This window comes from Agelaius phoeniceus, chromosome 12 (assembly GCF_051311805.1).
Source record: "Agelaius phoeniceus isolate bAgePho1 chromosome 12, bAgePho1.hap1, whole genome shotgun sequence".
Lineage (NCBI taxonomy): Eukaryota > Metazoa > Chordata > Aves > Passeriformes > Icteridae > Agelaius > Agelaius phoeniceus.
This window is the reverse complement of record NC_135276.1, coordinates 4,489,654-4,515,445: the sequence shown is the minus strand read 5'-3', so window position 1 is coordinate 4,515,445 and position 25,792 is coordinate 4,489,654. Positions and strand designations below refer to the sequence as shown.

Genomic DNA, 25,792 nt, shown 5'->3' with positions numbered 1-25,792 from the left:
CACAGGAAAATAGTAACAGAGCTGTTTCAGTGACAGGTAGTTGTAGTATTCTTTGTATGTTTCTCAAGTGAGCTTGGTCCTTTAGTGCTTTTCATATAATCAGTATCTTTGATATTTTTACACCATGAGACCTTTGCAAAGTGTTACTCACTGAGGCCATCACAATGTTGCTTTAAATGATCCTGTTATACACCAGAAAACACTTTCTACCTTCTTTCAGTGCTAAGCCTCCAAGGCCTACATTTCTGTTATTACCACCAAATAAAAGTCCTTACTAAGCTTGCTGAAATCACTCTGCTTAGGCTGCTTCCAGCTGATGCATAGAAATTTATTCTGAATTACTTCAACTGTGGTTTGAAATAATAGTGTGAGTTGCCAGAGACACTGAGAAAAAGAGAGATTGTGTTTCTGTCTGTGTGCTCTTAACACTAACAGTGCAAAGGGGGCTCAGGCCTGGGCAGGGGGTGCCCAGGGAGCTTTGGGGTGCCCATCCCTGCAGGTGTCCCAGGAACAGCTGGATGAGGCACTCAGGGCTGCTGAACAAAGTGCTGCTGCCTCAAAGGCTGGATTCTAATGCTGGAGGTGCTTTGCAGCCTCAGTGGCTCTGTGGTTTTGTTGTCAGCTGGCATAACCAGCTCTCAGGTGTAACTTTGCCTTTCCTGTGAGCCTTACTGTGACATTCCATCTGCAGAAAATTACAGGGTCTGAAAAGAGCAAATGGAGACAATTAATGAATTGCATGTCAGTGGATCAGTTCTGTAAAGTGAATATTCTAGTGCTTTCTTGTTATAGATTAAGTTATTTATTGCCTTGGGTATTCATTAGGGCTCAGCACAGCAACTTTGTGCTCTAACACCAGCACACTCACAGTTCAAGATTCCAGCTACTTCCTCTTTCCTACTAAACAGTTTTATTTTTCTACTTTGTGTACAGTGGGAATGAGTTGTTAAACAAGCAGGAAAAAAATTGTACTAAAACCTGCTGGGTTTTGAGGGAGTTAATGAGGAACTCCTGAAGTGTCTGGGTGGGTGAGATCCACTGGGGCACCAGCAAGGCAGGGGCATTTGTTGGTTGGTTGATTGATTGATTGATTGATTTAGAAAGGGTGAACATGGTAAAGTGCAGGTACTTGGCTGGCAGAAAAAAAGGAAATCAGATACAAAGCAGGTCACAGGTTTGGAAATGCAACTCTTGAATAGCTCTGTGCTCATCAGGTTTGGGCAAGGACAGTATATTTGGAGTTCCAAATACACAAATACACTCAGGTCTGCCTTGGTTCTCCAGCTGGGAGGGACATGATGTGCTTTCATGGAATCCCAGAATGGTTTGGGGGAAAGAAGCCTCAAATCCCATCCAGTGCCACCCCAGCCATGGCAGGGACACCTTCCACTGTCCCAGGCTGCTCCAATGTCCAGCCTGGCCTTGGGCACTGCCAGGGATGCAGGGGCAGCCCCAGCTGCTCTGGGCACCTGTGCCAGGGCCTGCCCACCCTCACAGGTATTGGATCAGGTGACCCCAGCTGGGGAATAAAAAGCCTTGAGTCCATGATTTCAGAAGGCTGAACAAATCTTTATTAAGCTATACTATGTTATAGTATACTACACTAATATTATACTAAAGAAAATCCCGTGCCCCTTACAGACAGTCATGACACAGCTTTGACCTAATTGGCCAATCAATCCAAACACCATCACCATCTAATTAACAAATCCCTTTTGGGTAAACAATCTCCATAAAACATTTCACATATGCCAAACAACAGATGCAGCAAGTAGAGATAAGGGTTGTTTTTCTTCTTCTCTGAGCTTTCTCATTGCCTTCCCAGGAAAATCCTGGGAGAGAGAATTATGTTTCTCTCTGTTCAGAGAATGTGAATACCACACCCAGGGAACAATTCCCAAGATCCCATCCAGCCCTGCCCTCTGGCACTGGGAGCCATTCCCTGGGTCCTGTCCCTGCAGTTCCTTGTAAATAGTCCCACTCCATTTCTCTTGCAGGCTCCTTTCAGGGACTGGGATGTCATCAAAGGATTTATTTGTCTCTTAACATATTAATTAGAGATGTTTTGGGTATGTTCAGCCACTCTCATGTCCAGAAGTTTTTAAAACAAAATCCTTAGGTAATTACTTGTGATTATTTCTAATATGCCACAGGAATACCTACAAATATTGGCAAAATTTTCCTTCCTGAGGGTTTTGGAGTAGAAGCAGCCTTATGATTGTGGGAAAATCATGCAAAACTGTGGGGAAAGCAGCCACAGGCATTCAGATCATTCTGAAGTCCACATGAGAGGTTTGAGAGACTCATAAACCTTCTGTAGCAAAGGTGACTTTTGCTAACATTAATCTGTTCTGCCAGGGAAGACAAACCCTGTTCACATTTGATGGTTGTTCATCTCAGCACAGGCAAACGTGTGTGTGCTGCAGGGGAGCAGCTCAAACATCACTGCCTTGGGTAAACCAAAGCAATGGGCTGGAAAGGGCTGGTGCAGGTAAAATTAACTGCTAAAGGTTTTGGAAATGAGTCCTTGCTCAACAGAAGCACAAATGTTGAAATTATTATTGCAGGTCTAATAGTAGAAGTGCTTGATTATTCAGTTCTCTTACACCAAGAGGGGAAATCTTTCCTCTGACAGATTTTTGTACCATGATATTCAATCTAATGTATTGCTGCAGTGAAACCTCTTAAGATTGAAACCAGGTGGAATTAGATGAAAACCAGAAAAGTCTATTTTATTAATACTATACTGCTAAGTCTTATCTTTTATGACTTTGTGCTTTTATTTTTGCTCATTATTTTAAAGCCTCCAAATTATCAGTCCTAAAATTTTGATCATATTTGTTAATTAAACACTTTTTCTACTTTATTCTGGTAGTCTGAAAACAAAATAACAGCTATTTAACTAGGCTTGATACAACAAACTTATGAAAACAAAACATGTGGAAATAAATTTTCACTTTTTCCCTTGATTATTATAAAAGGAATTACATTAAGTGTGCCTGTCTAGTTGTCTTGCACTGAATAAACTGAAAGACAAAAACAAAGCAAGAATAATTTCATTAACTTATAGGGGTTTACATACCACAGAAAGGCAAACATAATAGGGAAGGAGAATACAAATTGTAGTTGGTTCCTCAGGACTTTGCTGAGTCCTCTATCCAAAGGAACTGATAAAATAGGTGTAAGACTGAAGTACCAAGCAGGAAATGGACAAAGACATTATTGGCTAAATTGTTGAGTTCATAGACTAAGGTGAAATCTTAGAGTGGGGGTTTGGGTTTTTTTTTTCCTTACTCATAAAGTATTTTTGAGAAATAGGTGTAAGACTGCTAGGGTAAATATTACAGAATTCAGGATCCAGAGATAGTGATTCCACCATCCTCTGCAGGATACTCTAAAATAATCTGCTTTGTTTCCTACCTTTAGAAACAAAGATTTACACAGCACTGTGTGCCCTTCCTGATTTTGGAAACTGCTGTGACAGATTTCTACTCTGGGAGAAATTTATCCCCAAGAAGTGCTGGTGATCTTTCTTGACATGTATCAAGATGCTGAGAGCATTTTTGTATTGTCCCAGGCTTTTCCTGTAGCATTTGCCTTTCCCCTTGCTTTAACACAAATGTTAAAAATAGTTTGATATATTGTGAATTCCAGCTGTGGTGATATTCCCCCTCCCACCCTTCAGTCCATAGGTCTCTTGTCATGGCACTTGGCTTCTGTTCTGCTGACAACTTTTATCATTTTAAAGGTTTATTTTGAACATTTATTGAACATTTATTTACAAGCAACCAAAGAAGAAAGCCTTGGTGCAAGAGAATGAATAAAACTTTCTTATGAAAGACAGTGGAACAGGAGATAAAATTTTTAAAGCCTAAAGTTTTCATAGCAGGTATAGCTCTTGCACAATTGGGCTTTAATTTATGAAAACAGAGTGGGTATTTCTGCTGGTTTGACTGACAGTTGTTTTGTGGGGGGAACTATCCTTTATCTATTTTTTCCTTTTGGTTTGCTCTCCTTTATGTTTTACACTGGGGCAAAGGACTAAGGCCAGATTGATCTGTTGCAGATCAATCCTTTTACTTTGTGGCCTGACTCTTTGCATTGCTCTCTAACTTCACACTCGTTTTTCTCCTGGCAATCTATTTTTTCCCTCAGCTGCCTTCGGGCTCTTCCCTGAGTGTTTTACCCAATCACCACTTTGCAGTTCCACTGTTTTCTCCTCCCTGATATCCCAGTCTCTGTTCTGCTTCTCTGGTTTTTGCCAGTTCTCAGTTGTAACTCATTTTTCCCTTCCTGTGTGATTGAATCCAGCAGCACAGACACCCTGCACCCTTCCCTAACCCCATCCTGCACATCACTAAAATTCCTTCTGGGTTTTGCCACAGGATAAATCCGTTCTTCATCCTACAGATGCTGACCTGTGCCTTTCCTTGCACCTCCATCACATTCCCCACAGTGAAATGGAAACCTCACCCATGACTCCAGGGCTTCCTTCACACACAGCTTTGTCTTTGCAGCCTTATATTTATCATTGCTCCCCCACAGGAGACAAAAAGTGTGTTCCCTCCTTTCTCCTTCTCAGCAAGTGCTGGAAATGCTGGATTGTCTGAATTCAGTGCTTGTTCCCAGGGATGTTTTTCATATGGGATCTTCTCTGCAAGCTGTGCAGTTGTTTACACTCTCATTCTCTATAGAAAAAGGGATGGTAGAAAAAAGGGTCAATTTATTTTCACATTGTACACCAAAGAAATAATAATCACCTTTTTTTTATGGCATGGAGTTAATCTGAAAGTTACCTAATTTTTAGTGGTAAACAACAATTTACTTATCATTTATATTAGCAATTATTTGTAGAAATCATATTATTTATTGTCTCCAGTACCAAGCTGCTATACTGTGGGATGTTGTGGGATTTTTGGGTTTTTGGGGGATTTCTTTTGGGTGGATTCTTAGAGGTTTTTTACATCAATTCAATAAATTTTCAAATAATTTGAAATCAGTTCTTCACTTTTCTACATATCAAGATAGTTCTTTACTCTTTGTTTCAACATATTCTCTATCAGACCCATGCTGCAATGTTGGGTAATACATCCTGCCAAGATACTGGATGTTTTATTCTGTTACACCAGGGAGAAAAAAATCATTATTTTTTACATATCATCCAGTAATGATTAATCTCATGTTGCATAATAATTTTTAATTTCAATTTCTTGAATATATTTATTAATTTACCTCCTGCTAATATGCTGCTTTTGATGCCACTATTTTGAATTTATTTCTGTACTTAAGTATCATTTGCATAATGGCCTTAGGAGGTCCACTCCTGAGTATTTGGTGGTGGGATGTTGGACAGAGTGAACAGGTTGTAATTAGTGGCATCTGACCTTCAACTTCATCAATATGCAAATAGAAATACCACAGGGTGCAAAAGCATGGTGCTATTAAAGCAGTCACTTCTGTTTGTCAGATTTCAGTCATGGTGCTTTGCTCTTTATTTATTTTATATAATACATAATTTTATATGATTTTATGTCATAAAATACCCGTGTAGAGGTGAATGTAGAAAATTGTACATGTGCAGAGGCAAAGGGGGTTCTTGTATTCCATAGAGACAGTGAGGAAAGCCAAGTGAGCACAGCATGGCCATAGCTCTGTTTGGCTTTTCCCACATGAATCTTCTTGCCCTGAGATCCTGATTCACCTAAAGCCCTTCCATGACTGCAATTCCACCACAGCTTTATACCAGAAGGTTGGCAGTGGATCACACTGCCTTGTTCAGCTTCCCCAGCAGCAGCTGCTTACAGAGCATGGAAAAATTGAGTTTTCTCAACTTTATTTTAGAGTTTATCCTCTGCATGTCGTTCTGCCCTCTAGGTAGATAAGACACATCTCAAGAACCCCAGGATGGGTGAGGCTGGAGGGGCTGCTCTGGTGGCACCTCCCTGCTCCAGCAGGGCCATCCCAGAGCCCAGGGCACAGCAGTGTGTCCGTGTGGCTCTGCAATGTCCCCAGGGAGGAGCCTGCACAGCCTCTGTGCACCACCTGCTCAGGGCTGGCACTGCCCAGGGCAGGAGCTCTGGCCATGGGCAGGGGCAGCTCCTGGGCTCAGCCCTGCCCGTGGCTCTGGGGCCATGGCTGGGCCTGGAGCAGAGCCTGGGCCTGCTCTGCCCCTCCCTGCACACAGGGACAGACAGGGGGACACAGGGACAGACAGGGGGACACAGGGACAGACAGACAGGGACAGACTGGGGACACAGGGACAGACAGACAGGGACAGACTGGGCTGGGCTCAGGGACAGACTGGGGGACACAGGGACAGACAGGGGGACACAGGGACAGACTGGGCTGGGCTCAGGCCCTGCCTGTGGCTCTGGGGCCATGGCTGGGCCTGGAGCAGAGCCTGGGCCTGCTCTGCCCCTCTGCACACAGGGACAGACTGGGGGACACAGGGACAGACAGACAGGGACAGACTGGGGGACACAGGGACAGACAGACAGGGACAGACTGGGCTGGGCTCAGGGACAGACTGGGGGACACAGGGACAGACAGGGGGACACAGGGACAGACTGGGCTGGGCTCAGGCCCTGCCTGTGGCTCTGGGGCCATGGCTGGGCCCGGAGCAGAGCCTGGGCCCTTCTCTGCCCTCTGCACACAGGGACAGACAGGGGGACACAGGGACAGACAGACAGGGACAGACTGGGCTGGGCTCAGGCCCTGCCCATGGCTCTTGTCCTGTTGCTGGATCTTGATGCTCAGGAAGAATTGAAATGGGGGCATTAAAGGCAGCGTGAGCAGCACATTGAGATTGAATATTCTGCCCCTCTGCCCCAGCCTGGGCCAGCACAGGAGGGACCTGGAGCTGCTCAGAGAGCCCAGAGGAGGCCATGAAGTTTCTGAGGGCACTGGAGCCCCTCTCCTGTGGGAGGAAAGGCTGAGAGAGTGGGGGATGCTCAGCCTGGAGAGGAGAAGTTGTGTGGAAACCCCACAGCCCCTTCCAGGGTCTGCAAGGAAGCCAGAGAGGGATTTTTCATCAGACAGTGGAGGGACAGGAGCCAGGGAATGGCTGCCAGTGCCAGAGGGCAGGGCTGGCTGGGATCTTGGCAATGAGGAATTGTTCCCTGACAGGGTGGGCAGGCCCTGGCACAGGGTGCCCAGAGCAGCTGGGGCTGCCCCTGCATCCCTGGCAGTGCCCAAGGCCAGGCTGGACACTGGGGCTGGAGCAGCCTGGGACAGTGGAAGGTGTCCCTGCCATGGCTGGGGTGGCACTGGGTGGGATTTAAGGTCCCTTCTAACCACCCCCCCCCCCCCCCCCAATTCTATGATGAGAAATGTGCCATTCCTCAAAATTTCCTGTCCCTTGAGTACTTCATCTCTTATCAACTTATTTAAATGCTGAAGAAGTGTCAAAAATGTTTGGTTTTCATTTTTAATGACTCTATTTTTGGAGGGTTTAAGTGACACGTTCACATCCATTCCAGGCATATCTATCAATCATCTGTATAAATCCCCCTGCCAAGCTCGCCCTTATCTGCGTGCACAGCAGAGTCACTGGGAGCTCTTTTGGATCAATAAGCAACTTTTCCCTGGAAACACTCCTCTCCCAAGTGGGCACAATGAAGTTGCTAAGTGACTGCTCTTGCTGCAGTGTAGCTGTACTCACATCAGCCTGACAGAAAGCAAAGCTTGGAAAGAAAGCGAGAGGCAGCACAGCTAGAGGATGATGATGTGTTTGCTCCCTGGGAACAATGTTATTGCCATTTAGAACTTCTAACTCAGCTCTTGCTGAGTGCACTTGCTCTTTGGCAGGATCAGCAAAGGTGTATTTAACTGTTATTCCATGAAGTAGAGTCCCTGTGCCTGTTTGTGCAAACCCAGGGCACTGGGAATATTTCTGTGTCTGCTCTGGGGTGCCCTGACCCCCAGGGCAGCACTGACTCTGACCCTCACTCATGGAGAAAGTTTCCCAGGCTTCAGGATAGACTGGAATCCACAAAAGTGTGAAATAGATTGTAGAGAGTCGTGTAGGTGAATCATTTGGTGAGAAATTGAGGTTTTGGGATTTTTAGTATGCTGTGGATGGAAGCAAGATGGAGGGCACAGGGTGCTGTCCTGGGTTTCTTCTTCATGCTGCTTCTTCCTCCTCCTTCATGGGTTTGGGTGGCATTTTGTAATTGGGCAGAAAAGTCCCCATTGTGGGCTCTGTGGGATCAGTTATTGGGTTAAAAGGGAAAATAATCCAGGTGTCAGCTCTTAAATGGATAGTTTAGTCTTAAAAGCCCTTGGAACAAGAGATTGTTGGCCATTTTGTGCCTGCTAATGAAAAGCTGCCAAACTCACAGCAGTGAGACTGTTTTACTGATAAGAAATAATGAACACCTGAGTCTGAACATGAACTACCTCAAGTGCCTTCAATCCAGACCAGAGAAACCCACAACTGGTTCCCCCATACCTGCTCTTCCAGGCAGTGGCAGCACCAGGTGAGGAACAAGCAGGGTTTGACTTCTCTCCTGTGTGAATGAATTCACGGCTCATTGCTGGTCTGTACCTGGGATTTTCCTTCTTGTTCTTCCACTACAACAGATGATATAATTTAAATTAACTTTAAATTAACCATGCTATGTGAGGAGAAAGACAAGACTTTAAAAAACCCCCCATATTCCTGCTTATAACTGGGAATTCTTTGGAATTCTGAAGGCAGTGTGACAACCATCTGCCTGCACCACTGAGGAGAGGCAAAGAACTTGTTTAGTTTTTTATCCCTCTGACACTCTCTTACCCCCCCCTTCAGATGCTTTTGCCTCTGTGTGGAATTAATAATATAGGAGAGGTAAGATGAGATATTTATCTTCAGCAATTGTAGTTTAGGGAATCCAGTTTTACATGGCAATGTCCATTGGAAATTCCTGGAGCAGTCACACAGCCCAGATCCACAACCAAAACTAACTGACAGCAGGAATCACCTTGATGGAGACAAAGTTTCTTTACACCTGCCAGATAAATTGCCTTTGGATTAAAGGATGTTGATATCCCATGATCACAGATACTTCCAGACACATTTTATACCTGAAGCATTTTTATGCAGATTATCAAATTATGGTATTTGATCAAAGCCAATTTTCTATTTTCACTATAAAAACAGAAATTAATCTGGATAATCTGTGTGGTGAGCAGTTCTCATGAAATCCACTTCCCAGACTGGCTGGGTGAACTTTCATTTCCAAACTCCTCTGGTTTTCACTCATGTGAAAGCAAATTATTTGGAAGTTGTGCTGGGGAAATGGAAGGTCTGCAGGATCAGAGACTCTATTTTCAGTGCAATTATTTCATGCTTCATTGCACAAAGGGTATACAGATTTCCTTAAGACTTTTTCTGTCACTTGATGCCAACTATCCATTTCTCCAACTTACACAGAGTATGAAAATAGAGAGCAAAGCTGAAACTGTCACCTGCATAACACTGTATTTCTAGGAAATATTTATATTTTATATGTGCTTTTAAATTTTTTTATTTAACCTTGCACATGTCAAACCCAAAGAATTACAAACTTAGTGTAGGAAGCTGCTAAGAATCAAAATTCCAATTTAGAGTGTCTAATTATTCTGAATATTTAATTCATTTGAACAATATGCTTCAGAAGAACCATTATCACACTGAAATCCCCAATATTATCTATTATTTACACAAGTGGCCCTTCATGCCATGCAGCTTCTGGCATGGTGAATGGGGTGGCAGCTCCAGAGTGGGTGTGCCCTTTTGGAAGCAGATGGAAGGTCAGTGCCACTTCAGCCACTCTGGATTCTCTAATGGCCTTGGAAAAGTTCATCATTATTGAAGAGATTATTGCAGCATTTCTTCTGTGCAGAAACGTTCAGTAAGGGTAATTAAAAATAAACATGCAAGTAGAAACACAGAAATATTTTGATGTTGTGGGTTTTAGACATAGAATGGATTCCCATTTTTTTCCAAGTCAGTGGTAAATTTCAGTTGCCTTCAGTTTTGCCAATGTTTTATTCAAGGGCTCTGTAAAAATACGAACACTGTGAAAATGCATGAATAATATTTCACATTCTCTGAACATATCATGTGGGATTAGCAAGTGACCATGCTTTTGTAGTATCATTGTATTATAAGTGCTACTCCTGGATGTCTCTCCAAATATCTGATGGTTTTTTGTTGTTCTGCTGTAAATCCAGGTTATCTTCGTTCAAGGAGAATTTACTGTTTTCCACTAGGAATCACTGATACCATCTAATTTCATGATGCCTTCTCATATTTCACAGTGTTGTTGTCTAATATGACATAGTCAAGAGTGTGGTTTTATGCTTAAAAACCATTTTTTAAATTTAAATACTTTAAAATAAAGAATCTGTTCAAAATTTGTAAGCTACTTTTTGTAGATTCTGAATATATGTAGAATTCTTATTGTTGAAGCATTTTTAATATATTAAGAAGAACAAATGATAGCTTTAGAGCTGTTTAAATCTATTTTCTGTGTCTGGTTTTATCAGCGGCACTGGCAGACTTCATATCAGTCACACAGGGTTAGGCAACGAATAAAGCTTTTTTTCATGATCCTTTAGATCACTAGAGATCAGTTAGATTATTATATATTGTTTAAGTTATTTTAAAATTAATTATGGGCAAGGTAGTTTGTGGAGTAAAATGAAGTGGTAACAAAATTAATGGGCTTATTCTCCCTGCCTGGGAATATGGAAAATTTCCTTTTGGCTACCTGTGCCTTTAATTCATGTAATGGAATTGCAGAAATCAAGCAGGAGTTTCTAAAATGCTGAATTAACTTTCAGTTACAGTTTAGGCTTCCCCTAAGAATTGTGACAGGTCAGAACTAGTGGGATGTAAATCATAATGTAAATTATAATGTAAATTGTAGAATCATAGAAAGGTTTGGATTGGAAGGATCTCATCTTGTTCCAGCCCCTGCCATGGACAGGGACACCACCTTCCACTATCCCAGGTGAAAATGAAAGTGCAGTTCAGAGTTGGTTTTCCACTGTGGTCTGCTCAGGAAGAGATTGCCTGGATGTTCCTTCCTGTTCCTGACAATTCTCTTCCACATCTAATGGCCATTCCAAGGATGTTCCTCCCTCATCTCAGCCAGGAGGTGCCATGGGAATCTTAGAGTATGTTTGGGAAAGGAGAGCAAAATAACAAACCTATGTTTCATCTCTGGGAGGAGAACTGGGGGAAAAAAGCAGAATTTTTGCTGGTGGCAAGGGCTGCCATGCCCATATTCCCACAGTAATCCTGCCTGGCAGTGGGGAGCTCTCTGCAGAGTTGGTTTTGCTAATGGGAGCTGTGACAGACCTCAGGGCTGTTCATTAGCAGCCAGTTCCTGCCTTTGATTCCTTTTTTCCTGCAGCAGTCTCCATTGATTTCAGTGGAGCTCCACACATGCAGATCAATGACAGGATCTGTGCTGGTGATGGACTCACAAAAAACAGCAGCAGGGAATTTATGGTGGCCTGCCTGCTCCCAGCACTTTCCTTATGCATTTTCAAATTGCAGAGGGTTTAGAAAACAAAAGAAAGAAATTGCTTTGAAAAAGCCATAATTGTTTGCTTAGGGAACCATGAGAAGGAAGCAGTAAAGGAAAAAAAATCATTTGGGGAAATGAATACATAAGGCCACATAATAAATTTTCCTAAAAGAAAGAAAGAGATGCTCCTGATTTCCTGAAGTGTCCTATTTTTAACAAGCATGTCAAATTTGTTATCTGCTTCCTAACAGTTGGCAATGAAGACTTGTGGTAATTTTGCAGTAATTTTGCATTAAACATCTGCCATAAATGCCTCTACTAGATATAAAAAAAATGCTATTATTAAGGAATTGATGTATGGACGAGACCAACTTAGGAAAACTGATCTTTGCAGAACAGTAACTTACAGTTTATGTAACTACAGTTCCACAATGTCAGAGATATTTAAAATACAGGTGTGAATCCCTAAACATGCACTTCTAGATACTGAATCTCTAAACATGCACTTCTAGTTACAGAATCTCTAAAGGAAATATAAATATGTATTTCCATGGGATCTTTTGTGGCACAAGTTAATTCTCTTTTCAGTTTTGTGCCATTCTGTCATTTTCTGGTAATATAAATGTGATTCTTGGGGCAGCCCTGTGCAGGGCCAGGAGTTGGACCTCAATGATCCTTGTGGGTCCCTTCAATCTCAGGATACTCTGTGAATCTATTAATTTCATTTTCTAAGTCTGTCTTTATTTTTCCATCTTCATATTCACCTTACAGTTCACAGAATCACATATTTAACCCAAATTTCCACTGAAGTCATGGTTGCCATTCACAAAAAGCAGCTCTTCATCACAAACTTAGCATGTGGGGTGGATACAGACTGAAAACAGCTCCTGGTCAGCAGGGCAGCTGTGCACTGCATAATTAACCACCCCTGGCCTCAGCTGAAGGGCTGAGGTGCAAGTTTATTACAAAAATTCAGGAGTAGATCTGAGAAATACCAAAGTAGTGCTTTTAGAGGGACTCTCTGTACTACAGCAACCTGAGGTTCAAGCTTCCTGCCTGCATTAGGCTGCACAGGAGGGAGAAATAATTAATTAAACTTTTCCTCGCTGTACAGATTTTGGATTCCATCTTCTATGTGAATATGTCCTTGAAGCAGCAGAAAAAATCAGATATAGGTGATTCTGGTAACCTAAGAAGGCTTTTGATCAGCTCCTCTCCTGGCTGTTAATAGAATATCCAGTTTTCCCTTTACAACATAAAGAGGTTATAACACAAGTCTCGTGTGAACAATTGCTGAGTGACACTACTCTTGACATGAAGTATTTCACCTCCAATTCCAGCAGGGAATTGCTGATGACAGAAGGTTTTCAAATGCACTGTCAAGCCATCTAACAGATCATTTTCTGGCCAAGAATACAGTGGGACTTTGTCACCTCTGAGGCATCTATAAGGGAAGATGCCTGAAAGGAAACTAAATCCTCAAGAGATGAATATTTGGGAAAGTAAATCCATTTAGTATTGCTGGTAGGGTCAAAGCCATTTCATGAGGATGAGATCTTTGCTTCAAACGTGTTCCTTTTTTACATTGGGAAAAAGCATCCAAGTGTGCAAGTGCTCATTGTGGAGGCTGGAACATTCCAGACAGCAGTGTGCTTATATTTCAAACTGCAGTTGGTTTGCTTAGTTAGGAGTTAGAATCCTGTCGAGTTAGGAGTTAGAATCCTGTCAAGTTAGGAGTTAGAATCCTGTCAAGCCTGAGGTGGTACCCAATCATTTCCACTCACCCCTCACCCAGTGATAATGAAGCTCAAACTCCTCATTTTGGTTCCACAGCTGTAATGAAATAAAACATGACTGTTTGGGGATTTTTGCAGTTGTTTGTCATTATCACTGTCCCAAAACACATATGGTGCTGCTGGGCTGCACAAAAAGAAACATTTGGGGAACGTTTTAGTTGCAAATGGAACAGAGAGTGATGTGCACATGGAGCAGATCTGGCTGGGCTGCCTGGGTTGGTCATGGTACCCTGCCTGCCTGGGCCAAGGCTGGGCTCAGCTCTGAGAGCTGAAAGCATTTGGTGCAAGAAGAAGGAGTAATCCAACAATTAAAACTGGAAAAATTGGTGTCAGCAACAATCAGCACAGAGTAAGCAAATTTTTCCTGATTCTACAGCAAAACTAGCTGGGTCAGGACCTGAATAACCACAAAAGGATGTGTATTATTAATTGTTCTCTTCACTAAACTGTCATTTATAGATTTAATTGCTGGTGATTAATTTTCTACCTGTCTTTGGGACAAGTGTCTGGACTAGCTCCTGCATGCTCTTAAACTTGTATTCACTGGATGTCAAAATCTACACCCCAAACTGCTGCTCTATGCCATTTACATTCCTGGGTGTGACTTTAAAAGTTACAGTTAAAAGGGCATTTGTGCATTTTTTAAAATGTTTTGCACTGAGAAAATATTGTTTATATGGTATTTACAGCTAAAGAAAGCCAGTAAATAAAATTTGTTTTATACATCTAATTTCAAAGGTCAGAAATGTTCTAAATGAATATTATAATTGTTTTGAGGATAGATCAGATATCAAGGATAAGAATATATTTTATTAAAAGTAATTGTATTTGCTATGGTAAGAATGGGAAAAGTAGAAATTGTAATTTTTGTTCAGAAGAGAAATGTGGCATGACATACTCAGAAAAAGTAGCTTTGAGGGGAGAAGGGAAGTTGAAGGAAAGCTTAAAAGAAATTTTTAAAAATCTAGTGAGCTATTAAACTAAAATGAATAAAAGTTTCCCTGCATATTTTCTGATTAAAAAGAATCTGAATACCTAAAAATCCAAGTCTTACCTGAAATATTTAATAACAAGAATGTTTGTGCTAAGGATGAGCACATCCAAACTCACACTACACATTTAATCTCATTGGAGGGAGTGGCAGAGGCTGAACTGTGTGGCATTCACATTCCCTGAACATGATTCCTTCACCCAGGGCTTTTCTCCTGAGAAGCTGAGAAACCTCAGAGAAAAGGAAACCAATTCTGATCTCATTTGCTTCTCCTGTGTTGTGCTCATGTGGAATGTGCTTGGAGATTGTTTACCCACAGGTGATTATTCCATTGCATTCTGCTGGGAGTTGTGTCAGGACTCTGGAAAGAGTCAGGAGTTTTCATTATTGTCTTTTTAGCATTCAGTAAGCATCCTTTCTGTATTCTTTAATATAATATAGTAGAATAAAATGATAAATCAGCCTTCTGATAAGATGGAGTCAGATGCATGGTTCTCCCTGCCTCAGGGCTCACCGTGCATTTACAATAGATGTGAGCCAACAAAATACCAACAGACCTGCACCAAAAGGTGTCCAAGCACTTGTTTGGTTTTGAAGGCCAGTGTGATGCTGAGTTCCAGTAAAAAGCAGGTCTAAAGCCACGTGAGACACACAGTTGTCCTCCTGAGCTCAGGGACAGCCTGGAGTCTCTGCCCAGTGTAACAAAGCCCCTCCTATAGAGCTGCCTTTGGGTGGGAGGGCAGCTGTAAATCCTGGCTTCTGCATTGATTAAGATGAAGATATCATAAGAAAACTGAAGCTGTTAAAATGCAGAACAGCTAAATAATTTATCCATTGCCATCTCTGTAGCCTTTATTAGGCAATTAAATTCATAACAATAATACTTTCATCTGAGATGGCACATTTGTCTTCAGAGGGTCTGACAGTGGCGTCACACAGTGGAATCCTTAACTGCTTCTGTCTGTTCCCTTTACTATTTCAGGACTCTTAATTCCTTGTCTTACTCCCAGGATCTGACAGGATAAGTTACATCTCTGTTGCTCAGCTGTTCAGTGTATTCCCCCTGCTAGAAATTATTTATTTTACTGGCACATGGTATATCATCTGTCATGTCCAACTGGACAAAAGATCTTCCTCCAATGTCTTTCTTGCTCTTTAATCTTTTTATGGAAAGCTTTCCCTTCAGACTGCTCAAGAGAATGCTTGAACTATTCTTTAAAGCTGAAGAGTTCTTCTTTCCCCCCACCACCATGTTGGGTGCACAGGAGCACTTTTGTATGCTTTGGTTTTAGCACTAGAAGTCAAATTTTAAACTTGTTCAGGTGTCTTGGGTTTAAATGTAGTAACTAAAACCTGAGCTGGGTGTGAAAAACAGATCAGTTCAAACTCTTCTAGAGTTCTACTGGAACTAAAAATAAAATTATTTTAGATGTAGAACATCTTAGAAGAAACTCAGACTTCTTACTGATACTATGTTGTTAGTAGTATCCTGTTAATGAAAGTTTCAATGGATTTGAAGATGTTTTCTTCATTTTTATTAACAAAATGAATGAAAGATTATTTTGTATAAAGGCAAAGATCTCCCAGAGACCTGCCTAATTTTTTGAGTGGAGGTTTTGGTGATAATCTATTTTCAATACTAGAATTTTCTCCATGATACTGTTAAAATCCCTTTAACTGCCAGTCTCTTTGCTGTAATGATACTGATTTTGGACATTGTGACATGCTAAAGACACAAATCTATTCAGGATATCGCTAAGAGTACTATCATTCAAGTAGTACTAAATTTCTGGGCAATTTAGATTCTGGACAAGTTAAATTCAAGTTCGGTTGGATTTTTCCATCCCCTGGTGTGTTTCTTTGTTCCCTATGATTCTGCTTTTAAGGTGCTAACACCATGGGAATTACTGCTTCTATTTAATGAAATATTAGCATTTGTAGTGTTTTATCATTTAAGAGTGCTAATATATAGGTCAGGGGCTCTCTATGGTCTTTGTCCTGGCTGGTATTTTGGTTTTTAACTTATTCCCCAACCCACAACTTGACAGAATATATTATCTATCCTTTATATTTTCTTTTAGATTGGATAATTTTACTGATAAACAAAATGCTCAAATTCCAGCTCAATATCACCACCAGCTAAAAGGTATTTTTCTTTCCCAAACTGATTGAAAGGTATTATAAACCTTCAACTCTTCAGGAGAAGTTGGAATAACTCTGACACTATAATACAGATGTTTGAGCATTTAATTTAATTAAATATGACCAAGACATATTTTAAAAACCAGATTACACAAAAAAGTACAAACCTTTTCATTTATACTTGCAGTTGTTCACAATGGATGAGATTTTTTCCAGGCACTATTTTATTTTTTTAAAATAAAATCGCATGTAAAATCACACCTGTAGAATCTCAAACAAATCAGAAAATACTAAAACAACTGGAAAAAATCATTTCCATTCAATGATACTTCATAAAATATTGCCTAACTTTGACACAAGTGAGTAATTGCTCTGTTTTATGTAATTTTCCCTTTTTACCTCTAATTTTGTGTGATTTCAGTTTGAAACTCAGTCAAGCACGTTGTTACTCTCTTGACTGCAGGAATTGGCTGTGATGCAGTGATTTCACACAGTGTTTGGTCATTCCCCAGGTGGAAATCTGTGGCTGCAGACTTTGTGGCAAAATCCCTGCATTATTTAAGCATATCTTTTGCCTTCTGTTGACATCCCCAGGTACAGAGTACCTTTTCCTCTAAAAAAGTAAGATCATCTGTGCTTATCCAGATCAAAAGTGAACTTGATCAAGCATTATACTTACTAATTTTGAACAAAGAAGAAATAAACCAGTCCAAATATTTATTTAATTTTTTATCCCAGTCTTTCCTTCTCTTACATTTCTGTAGTTTTGTTTTTTTTTAAACTAGTATCAGAAGGTCCCCTGCTTCATGAAAATGCGAAATTTCATGAGCTGATGTGATCAGGCTGTCCACAGAAGTTTTGAATGTCCCATCCCTGGCAGTGCCCAAGGCCAGGCTGGAGCACCCTGGGACAGTGGAAGGTGGCTCTGCCCATGGTAGGGAATGGGACTGGATAGGATTTAAGGTCCCTCTCAGCCCAACCCATGCTGTGATTGTGTGATAAATGTTTTGCTGATTATGTTCTGGCCACACAAGGCCACATTTAGCTTATTCTGACATCTCATTCCAAGAGAAGGGAGGACTGAAGGTTTAGGAAAGGAACACATCATAGCTAGGGTCTTGTTTTCCCAGCTTCCAGAAAGTGAGGATGTCTTGTACAAGATTTTGCACACAGACATCAGTGTTTGATAGTTAATACTAAATCTCTGTCCCCTGAGCTTCTGTAATCCCTCTTCAAAGCTGTACAGCCTTTTATCTCCACACCTTCACGTAGCACACACATTGGCTGCATGAGTTCTTTGGTTTAAAGCTGATGGTTGCCCTGAATAAACCCAGACTACTGTGTTTTGAGGAAGAACACACATCCATTTACTCTTTGCATGCCTAGCAAATTTCAGATCTCCTTTATATTCATTGTCATTACAGTGCAAGAGCTCTATTGTCATTACATTGCAAGGGTTCCATATTGCTAGAGTTCCATACCTCCTTGATGTTTCTCACAGGCATCTCCTCTAGACACTGACTCTTCCTTATCCTCACAGCAGCCAACTGACTCCAGTTCCCCCACAAGCAACCACTCCACTCTTTTATAACACTCTTCTTATTGGCTACAGGTGTGGCCTGTTAAAATCAGGCCTGCTCCTAATCTTTAATAATTAACCCAGCTGCAACTCTTTAGGGGGTAAGATTACTTTCTATACTACCTTTATTTACTTATATTCTATTCCTCTACATATATTCATTTCCCAGGCTTTTCTTTAGGAAGGGAAGTTGTGTAACCTATTTAATTTCCCATCATAGTGAACCTCTTGTGTGCTTCTGATCACCCCAGTTGTGTTTGCTAGACTTGTTCTAGCTCTCCATTAAAGCCATTGGCCAGGTAGTGAAAATAAAGAAAAAGTCACTCAGCAATTCCTTGACAGAGCCAAGCAGAGTGTAGACTCTGTAAGGGGACACAGTATGGGAAATGTAGAATGTAATCTTAGCCCCCAATGAGTTGCAGCTGGACCCTATTACTAAAGATTAGGGGCAGGCCAGATGATAATAGGCAACACCTGTAGACAATAAGAACTAGTGGCATAAAAGAGTGGATTGATAGGAGGAGGAGTCAGATTGTTACTGCAAGGACCAAGAACAGTCAGTGCTTAGAGGAGCTGCCTGCAAGAAACATCGAGGAGGTATGAAACAGGTACTATGGAATCCTTGCACCATAATGATAGCAGAACTCTATACTTATAAAAGAACTCTTGATATATAAGACAACATATGATGATAACAGAACTGTTGTAATATATATGACAACAGACTTCAGAATCATTCTTCTTTAAATGTGTTGTATATTTGGGAGAAATGCAAAGTAAGCACTAGCTAGGGCTTTGCCTGCAGTCTTCAATTTGTAATTATGCCCTGCTGGGGTAGATTAGATATCTAATTTGTATTCTGATCACTGGAGTAGATATACATTTCAGCAGGATTTGGGGTTTCTGTGGTCTGGCATCTGGTTACTCAGAGAGAAAATAAAGCTATGAAAGTTAGAATACCCTTAGGAGTATCAGCAACATCTGCTGAAGTGAAATAGATGTGTAGCCCAGGTGAAAATTCACAAGGTGCCCTATTAGGAATAACAAGACACATTTCAAAGACTATATTTACACTGGCCTAATATTTTCTTGGTGATATTTAATGTTCTGTAAAATAATGGTGTAGCACATAACAAAACTAAACAAAGAAGTAGCAGTGCCCTCGAGGAGAAGCAGATTGCAGAGTAAATCACAGGCACCAAAGGAATGCATTTGGAGAAGACTCTATTGAGATTAACTTTTTTTAACTGTACTACTTATGTATTTTCTCAGAAGACATAAACAGACTATAAAGCAGCAGCATTCTGGAAGCCATAAACTGAATTAATACCATTAACCCATAAAGTTTTTTTTCATCTGAGAGTGTAGAATGAATCACACTGAGCAGCATCACACATCTCTGGGATATCAATGCTTCTGGTCTTTGAGATGATCATGCTGTAAAATAAAAAAAAAAAAAAAAACTTTAAACAAACTTTAGATTGTTGAGCTCAGTATGAAGGGAGGTGAAGATAGAGGCTTTATTGTGTTTCTGGTACTGCAGCACTGTGCCAACAGTGTGCCACCTTTGTGTGACACAGGGTCACTCAGGGCAAGGCACTCACATGGGAGCTGCTCAAGTGAGTGGGGAGTTCAAGGCACTGGTGAGTTCCAGAAATAGGAGCCTCTTCCAGCTGGGTTTCACAAGCTCTTGGAGGTCTATTTCTCACCCAAGATAGCTCAGCTACCTTTGGAGGCATAAAATCAGCAGGATGGCTTCTGCTGCAGTGCTGGAAACAAAAAGGGTTTATTAAAAGGCAAAATAACAAAACTCTTTACAGAGAAAAACTGAGGCAGGTGCAAGAGGCCCTCCTGCCCCTAGTAAAACACCTCACAAAAGTGATTGATTTTTTTGTTCTCTTCTTTTTCTAGTAAATTGCCCCAGCAGAGCTTTTTGGCTCTGGTTCAATTGGCCATTCTTAAGTTTGAGATGAAGTCCCCAAGGTCCTATGAGGTGTCTTTTCCACCAAATTGAGGAGAGAAACTTCTGGGCTTCTTCCCTTTTTTTGAGGGGACAAAGGATGGTTTTGTCCCTCTGTCAACAGGAGGCACATTCCTATGAGTTCCCAGTGCCAGTCCTAAACCATTCCCTACACCCCACTGCTCTGTTTGATGCCTTGTGCAGGCTGCCCTAGAACAGAGGCTGGGGAGAGTTCCAGAATAAAGCAGGGATTTATTAAAAGGATCTCCTCAATGGATGCACCTTGGGCAGCACCAGAGCCCAGCCAGGGCTGCACCCAAGATGAACCAAAATGGTCCCAAAAAGCACAACTGGTCATGGGGTCTCTCCCTTTGGATCAGTTCTGCTCCATTTGCATCTTGCAGTTCATTGTCCCATTCCAGCTTTAGCCCCTGCAGTCCCATCCTTGTTTTTCTCTCTCCAGCCCACGGGGTTTGTGCTCTTGGGGCTGAGATTTGGATCATTTGTCCTTGGTGCCCAGCTGGAGCAGGAATTGTTTTGTCTCCCTGCTCTGTGCACAGAGCTCACCATCCCCTGATGTGAACCCAGACCCACACACTAAAGCAGCACAGAATGTGAAAAATAGAAAAGCTAAACCTGTGGCATCATGTTCATCTCCCTGTACCATCTCATGCCAACAGGGTCTTTCACAGTTCACTTCTGTAACACCTACTGGGTTTCCAATGCTGAACATCATTTGGCAGGAGGAGCTGGATTTACCTTCCCAGAAGTGCTCATGTGCCTCCTGCACATCTGCAAGGCTGGGCTGTGCCCAGCACACTGCTCCCACCCAGCCAGGCAGCAGTCAGGTAGCTCACACATGTGCATCCTGGCTTGTGGGCATGTCTCCATTTAATGGCAGCTTCCCCATGAAGAGCTGTGTGCTGAGTCTTTGGTGTTCCAGGCTTTGTTATTTCTAGGTTTTTTCACCAGCCAACCACCTCTGAGCAATAAAGGTCAAGTAAATCTTTACAGGACCATTAAATACCCCATGGAGGAATACTGGTCAAATACAAGATTTACTTTTATAGCAAATGTAAATTTACTTTCTAAAGAGAATTAAAAGTAAAGTTGACTCCATAATTTGCTCTCAAACCACTTTAGAAAGGTTTAATCTTGAAAAGATGAGATTTAGAAAATATCAATCTTTTTACTTTTAAATGAGTGAGATGATTAACAACAGAACACTGCAGATCATTTCTGTTATCAGAGAAGCAGAGCTGTGTGTTACAGGTGTCCAGAAGTCATTTCCTCAGCATCAGAAGACATAATTAGTTACTGCAAGTTTGTAATAATTATAGCTGTGTTGTCAGAGAAATTTAAAAAAACCAAAGCTCCAAATACTTAAAATGAAAGACAAAAAACAATAGAATGACACCTGCTTCTCACTCTGCTGTGGCCTCAATTATATCAACTCCTCTTGTTTTCCTATAATTATCGATCATATTTTCCTAGAGTTGCTAAAATTCCACCTGCAATTTATGTTTCCTATCTTGAGTGATTCAAATATATCAATGGACTCTGTGTGTGTGTCAGGAATTGAACGGTGCTGGAAACTCAGTGTATGGAAAGCATTTTAAGAGAAAGGCCAAAGGTGAAGAGGATTTCATGTGAACTTCTCACAATTTACAACATGACAAATTATTGAAAATTACTTCATGTACTGCATTATTTTCTGCAATGGTCTGGGCACAAATTTACCTGCCCAACACCTTGGCTTGTGCTAAAGTTCATATTGCTATGAATACCTGAATTTTGATGTTCTAATATTACAAATATAGTGCCCAAAATATTTGTCTCTGATGAGAACAGATTTGTAGGAGGATAGGATTTTGGGGAGGGAGAACAAATAATTATACCTGGTAAATGTGGTGGAAACTTAATTCTGATTCCACTAAAGCTTATGAATGGTTTATCATTAAATTCTTGAGCATTAAGCCAGAGCTAAACCAAGACTGAATGTTTTTAGAAATCTCAAACTCTAATTACTTTTGTATGACATCTACAACAAAATTCTGCCATTGGGTTATATCTGAGTTAACTCAGTAGTGTCCTTGAAATACCATATAATTTGGCTCCAGTTAATATTGCAACTAAAATTCCTTTTTTTTGGGTGAGACTAATTTTTATTTCTACTTTTATTTTTTTTTTTTACTTATGTTCTTACTTTATTTTAGTTCTAACATGTATTCTAATCGAAGAAGCCCATAATTTTTAATTAAGTATTAAAATCACATTAAGGAAAACAAGTATTTTCAAAGCAAAATATTTTTGCTGCAGGGAAAATAGATTATTTATCCTTTAAAGGAGGGGAGAAGATAAGTATTTCATAGTGGGATAAATATGTTGCTCAGTACTTAATCTTTAACATGTGCTGAAACCTGAGGGATTACAAGGGGTTGCATCAGTATTCAGTTTATTACTGTAAATATTTTGTACCATGGAAGTAGAGTTTGTGTTTATTGTTGAACTCAATTCTATTATACTGGCTTATACATAAAGCCAAATAAATGTGGATTTTAACTGGAATGTGGTAGTGGTTGGGCAGAATCCCAAGCACAGGGGGCTCAGCTCTGTTCCATATGACTCAGCCTGAGCATGGGCATTTGAAAGGCTTTTTCCTGCTTTTTGCCCTCCATCCAAATGTATTGTCAAGTAAAGCAATATCAAACAACAGACCAAAAGGAGAAAATACTTTCAATTGTTGGAAAGTCTTTTATTTAAAGTGAGCTCCTGCTTTAAATGCATGTCATCCTGACAGGCCTCTTCTTTTCTGTCCTGCAGTGAGACAGATCATATCACAGCCTGCCCTGGAGATAAGGGATTCTGGGGTAACAAAGGACCAAAATAGGGGACTGAGATTATTGATGCATTTAGAAATCACTTTTTCCTCTTGCAGAGAAGGTGAAATGGATAGGTCTCACAGGGAGGGGCCATCCTGAACTTAAAGCTTCCTTCTCCCCATACCTCTGTGCCTGGCTGCTGTAGACGGTGTTTTGATTGTTACTCCTGCAAAGAAAGAAGAAATAAAAATATGAAACAGTTTACTAAATCAGTGTTTACATATGTTCTTTCAAGGAAACAATGTTGCATTATTTTTCCTTACCTATTTTTTTATTGTGCTGTGTTTTAGGTATTAACAAGTTCCTATTTACAACTCCAAGTCTCTAATTAATCCCATTGACAAAACCAATCTTTCTGTGCAGGCAGGGTTTACCAAGTGGGACTGCTCAAGTCTTTTTCATTACATCCAGCAGCTTGCAAACCCAAGCTAAGCTGAACTTTTCCTGCTGTTCCCAAATGCTTTGAGTTTTTGCATTATTTACAATTCCTTAGCACTTCAGGAAGCAAGGATTCTGTCTGGGAAGGTGAGCCCTGAGATTGCAACTTCACATTAAAATGTGGGATTTTGGTGCAGTACAACTGGGTAGGAGAATATTACTGTAAATGAACTTAGTGCTGTTTAATTGTTTAATTAAGTGCAGTATAGATTTAGGGCTGAGAAGGATCAGATCTTTACATATCACTGCAACTTGCATTGCCAAAGGACCTTGATTTAAAATAAAATAAAAGGCAACTTTTTCTGTTTTCTTATCCAGTCCCAGAGTATAAATTTTGCAGGTTTCAAGTGGTTGTAGAATTAATTTTGTGCCCCATGGCTTTTCCAGTCTGTCAGTTCCCCTCAGATAGAAACCCAAGGGGAAAAGTCAGAGTTTACAACCTTGATAGAGATGTTCACCTTCTGCCATGATATGTCCACATTCAATCCCAGAGAAGGTCACCAAGCACATGGAAAAATGAAATCAGGACTTTGGTAGCTTTAATTCAGACCTTCTTAATGCAAAGTATTCAATTACAAATAGGCATTTCTAATGCAAATTGATTTTACCCTCAAGTAATCACTAAGAACACAATTCTAGATTGCCATAAACCCAAAAAACTATATTTTAATAGCATTATACTCTGAACTCTGTAGTCTAGCATTATTTATAAGTTCTGCATAACTATTCTTGCAGTTCAGATCTCACATAGCTGTTGTATGTAGAAGACTAACAGATAATTTACTCTGAAAATTCAGTTTTCTGGCATCAAAGAGACCAAAAATAATGAAAACACAAAGATGCAAAGGGCTTGAAAATGAAAAAGATTCATTAAGTTAAATCCAGACATTTGAAATCAGAAGTCTTCAGATACCATGCAGGCTTAATTTCTCATTGTCCTTGTATAAAACAATTAATTTTTTTAAAATTGTGAGTGTATTTCCAAGGACAGGCTGAGACAGAACTTCTTTGCAGCTGGATGTGTATGTTACTCTTTATTACAAATCAAATTCTGTGTTTGGTTCTAGGTTTTGGCACAGATTTAAAAGAAGATAAATTTCGTGCTTGAATCAATAAATACATTTTCTGGAAAGCATTGCCTTATTTTAGGATATTCCTGTCTTTTAGGTCTTCATGAAATAATTATTCTTGATATCTGTGTCATGAAAGAGAAATAGCCCATCTGAGCACAGACATGAAATCCTCATAAAAACAGAGCAGCAAGTGTGACTGCTCCCATGTCTAAATAAAATGAAAATTACCTGTTTCCCTCCTGACTGTGGGGTTACTGGGTGGAGCCAGTTTGCAGTTGACTGTTTAAGACCTTCAAGATGTGGTAAAAATCCCTGAGCTGCCTTGTCCTCTCATTTGTGCTGGTGGAAAGTTGGGATGGCTCTGTCAGAGGCAGTGGAACTCTGCAGACACAGTTATTAAGAACAAATGAAGTTTTACTATCTTTAAAAGACAGTAAAATGATCAGAACAAGGATTTGTATTTGTCTGGAAATCAAGGTGGGTTCCAGTTCATAACACATATTTCAAGTGAAGGCAATCTTCCCTTTGGACACCTCTTACAAAATTAAATTCATTTGAAACCTCTTGCCTGAAAATTGGAAAACCCAAACCCCCTGTTTATCTGTCATATTTATGGGTGATTTACATAGTATTAAAAATCTGCTTTGTGTATATCATCTCATCAATTTCACTCGACCCAAGAGTAGGGGATCACAGTTTTTTCAACCCTTTTGGTGACCTCATTACTTCTACAAAATCATTTCTCCCTAATTTATTCCATGAAGAGGTATTTAAAGCAATTGGCATGATTGAAAACGTGGGAAAAAAGGAGCTGGTATAGCAATATTCAAAAGTCATATTTCACATTTACCTCTTGAGTGGCTTCCTGTGTTTTGTGTCTGAGCACAGCTCGGAAAGTGAAGCAAATCCATATCCCTTGCCCACCAAAACTGAAGAGGGATAACCAGCTGCCTTGCTTCACTGGGAGAAATCTGGACTCTGGTGCAAAATGTGATGATGTAAAAGGAAAAAAATACCATAGCAACCTACAGTAATTTAGAGATATGGAAGAAGCATATGGAGGGTGCTGATTCCATGCACTAAAGCTCATAAATCCCAAATTACCCATAAATACCTAATTGTGTGTAATAGCAACCAAGGGGGCTCTTCTTAGGAGTTGCAAAAAACAAAGTAATTATATTTTGGTTGCTAGTAGCTTAAAACAGTATGTTGTGTTCACCAACATTTATTTTAGAGTGGTGTGTGTTATGCTATTTATCACATTTCCCTGGAGGATCCATTAATGCTGCTCACGGTAACAAAGTGCAAATAATGAACGTGGGAGTCACACAAGTTATTCCAGAGACAAATAGAATGCAGCCAGGCAAAGGGAGAGGATTTCCTGAATTTTGCTTGATAATCATAAGTTTAATAATCATAGCTACTCTTCTCAG

At 40.5% G+C, this 25,792-nt stretch overlaps 1 long non-coding RNA gene across 1 annotated transcript; it reads right to left on the bottom strand.

Annotated features, from left to right (window-relative positions):
• Positions 1 to 22,889: 22,889 nt before the first annotated feature.
• On the bottom strand, positions 22,890 to 25,316 carry LOC143695116 (uncharacterized). The gene is made up of 3 exons (XR_013184054.1): positions 25,210 to 25,316; positions 24,588 to 24,740; positions 22,890 to 23,014 (listed from the first exon to the last, which is right to left on the bottom strand). It is a non-coding gene; the product is annotated as an uncharacterized LOC143695116 (long non-coding RNA).
• Positions 25,317 to 25,792: the final 476 nt, after the last annotated feature.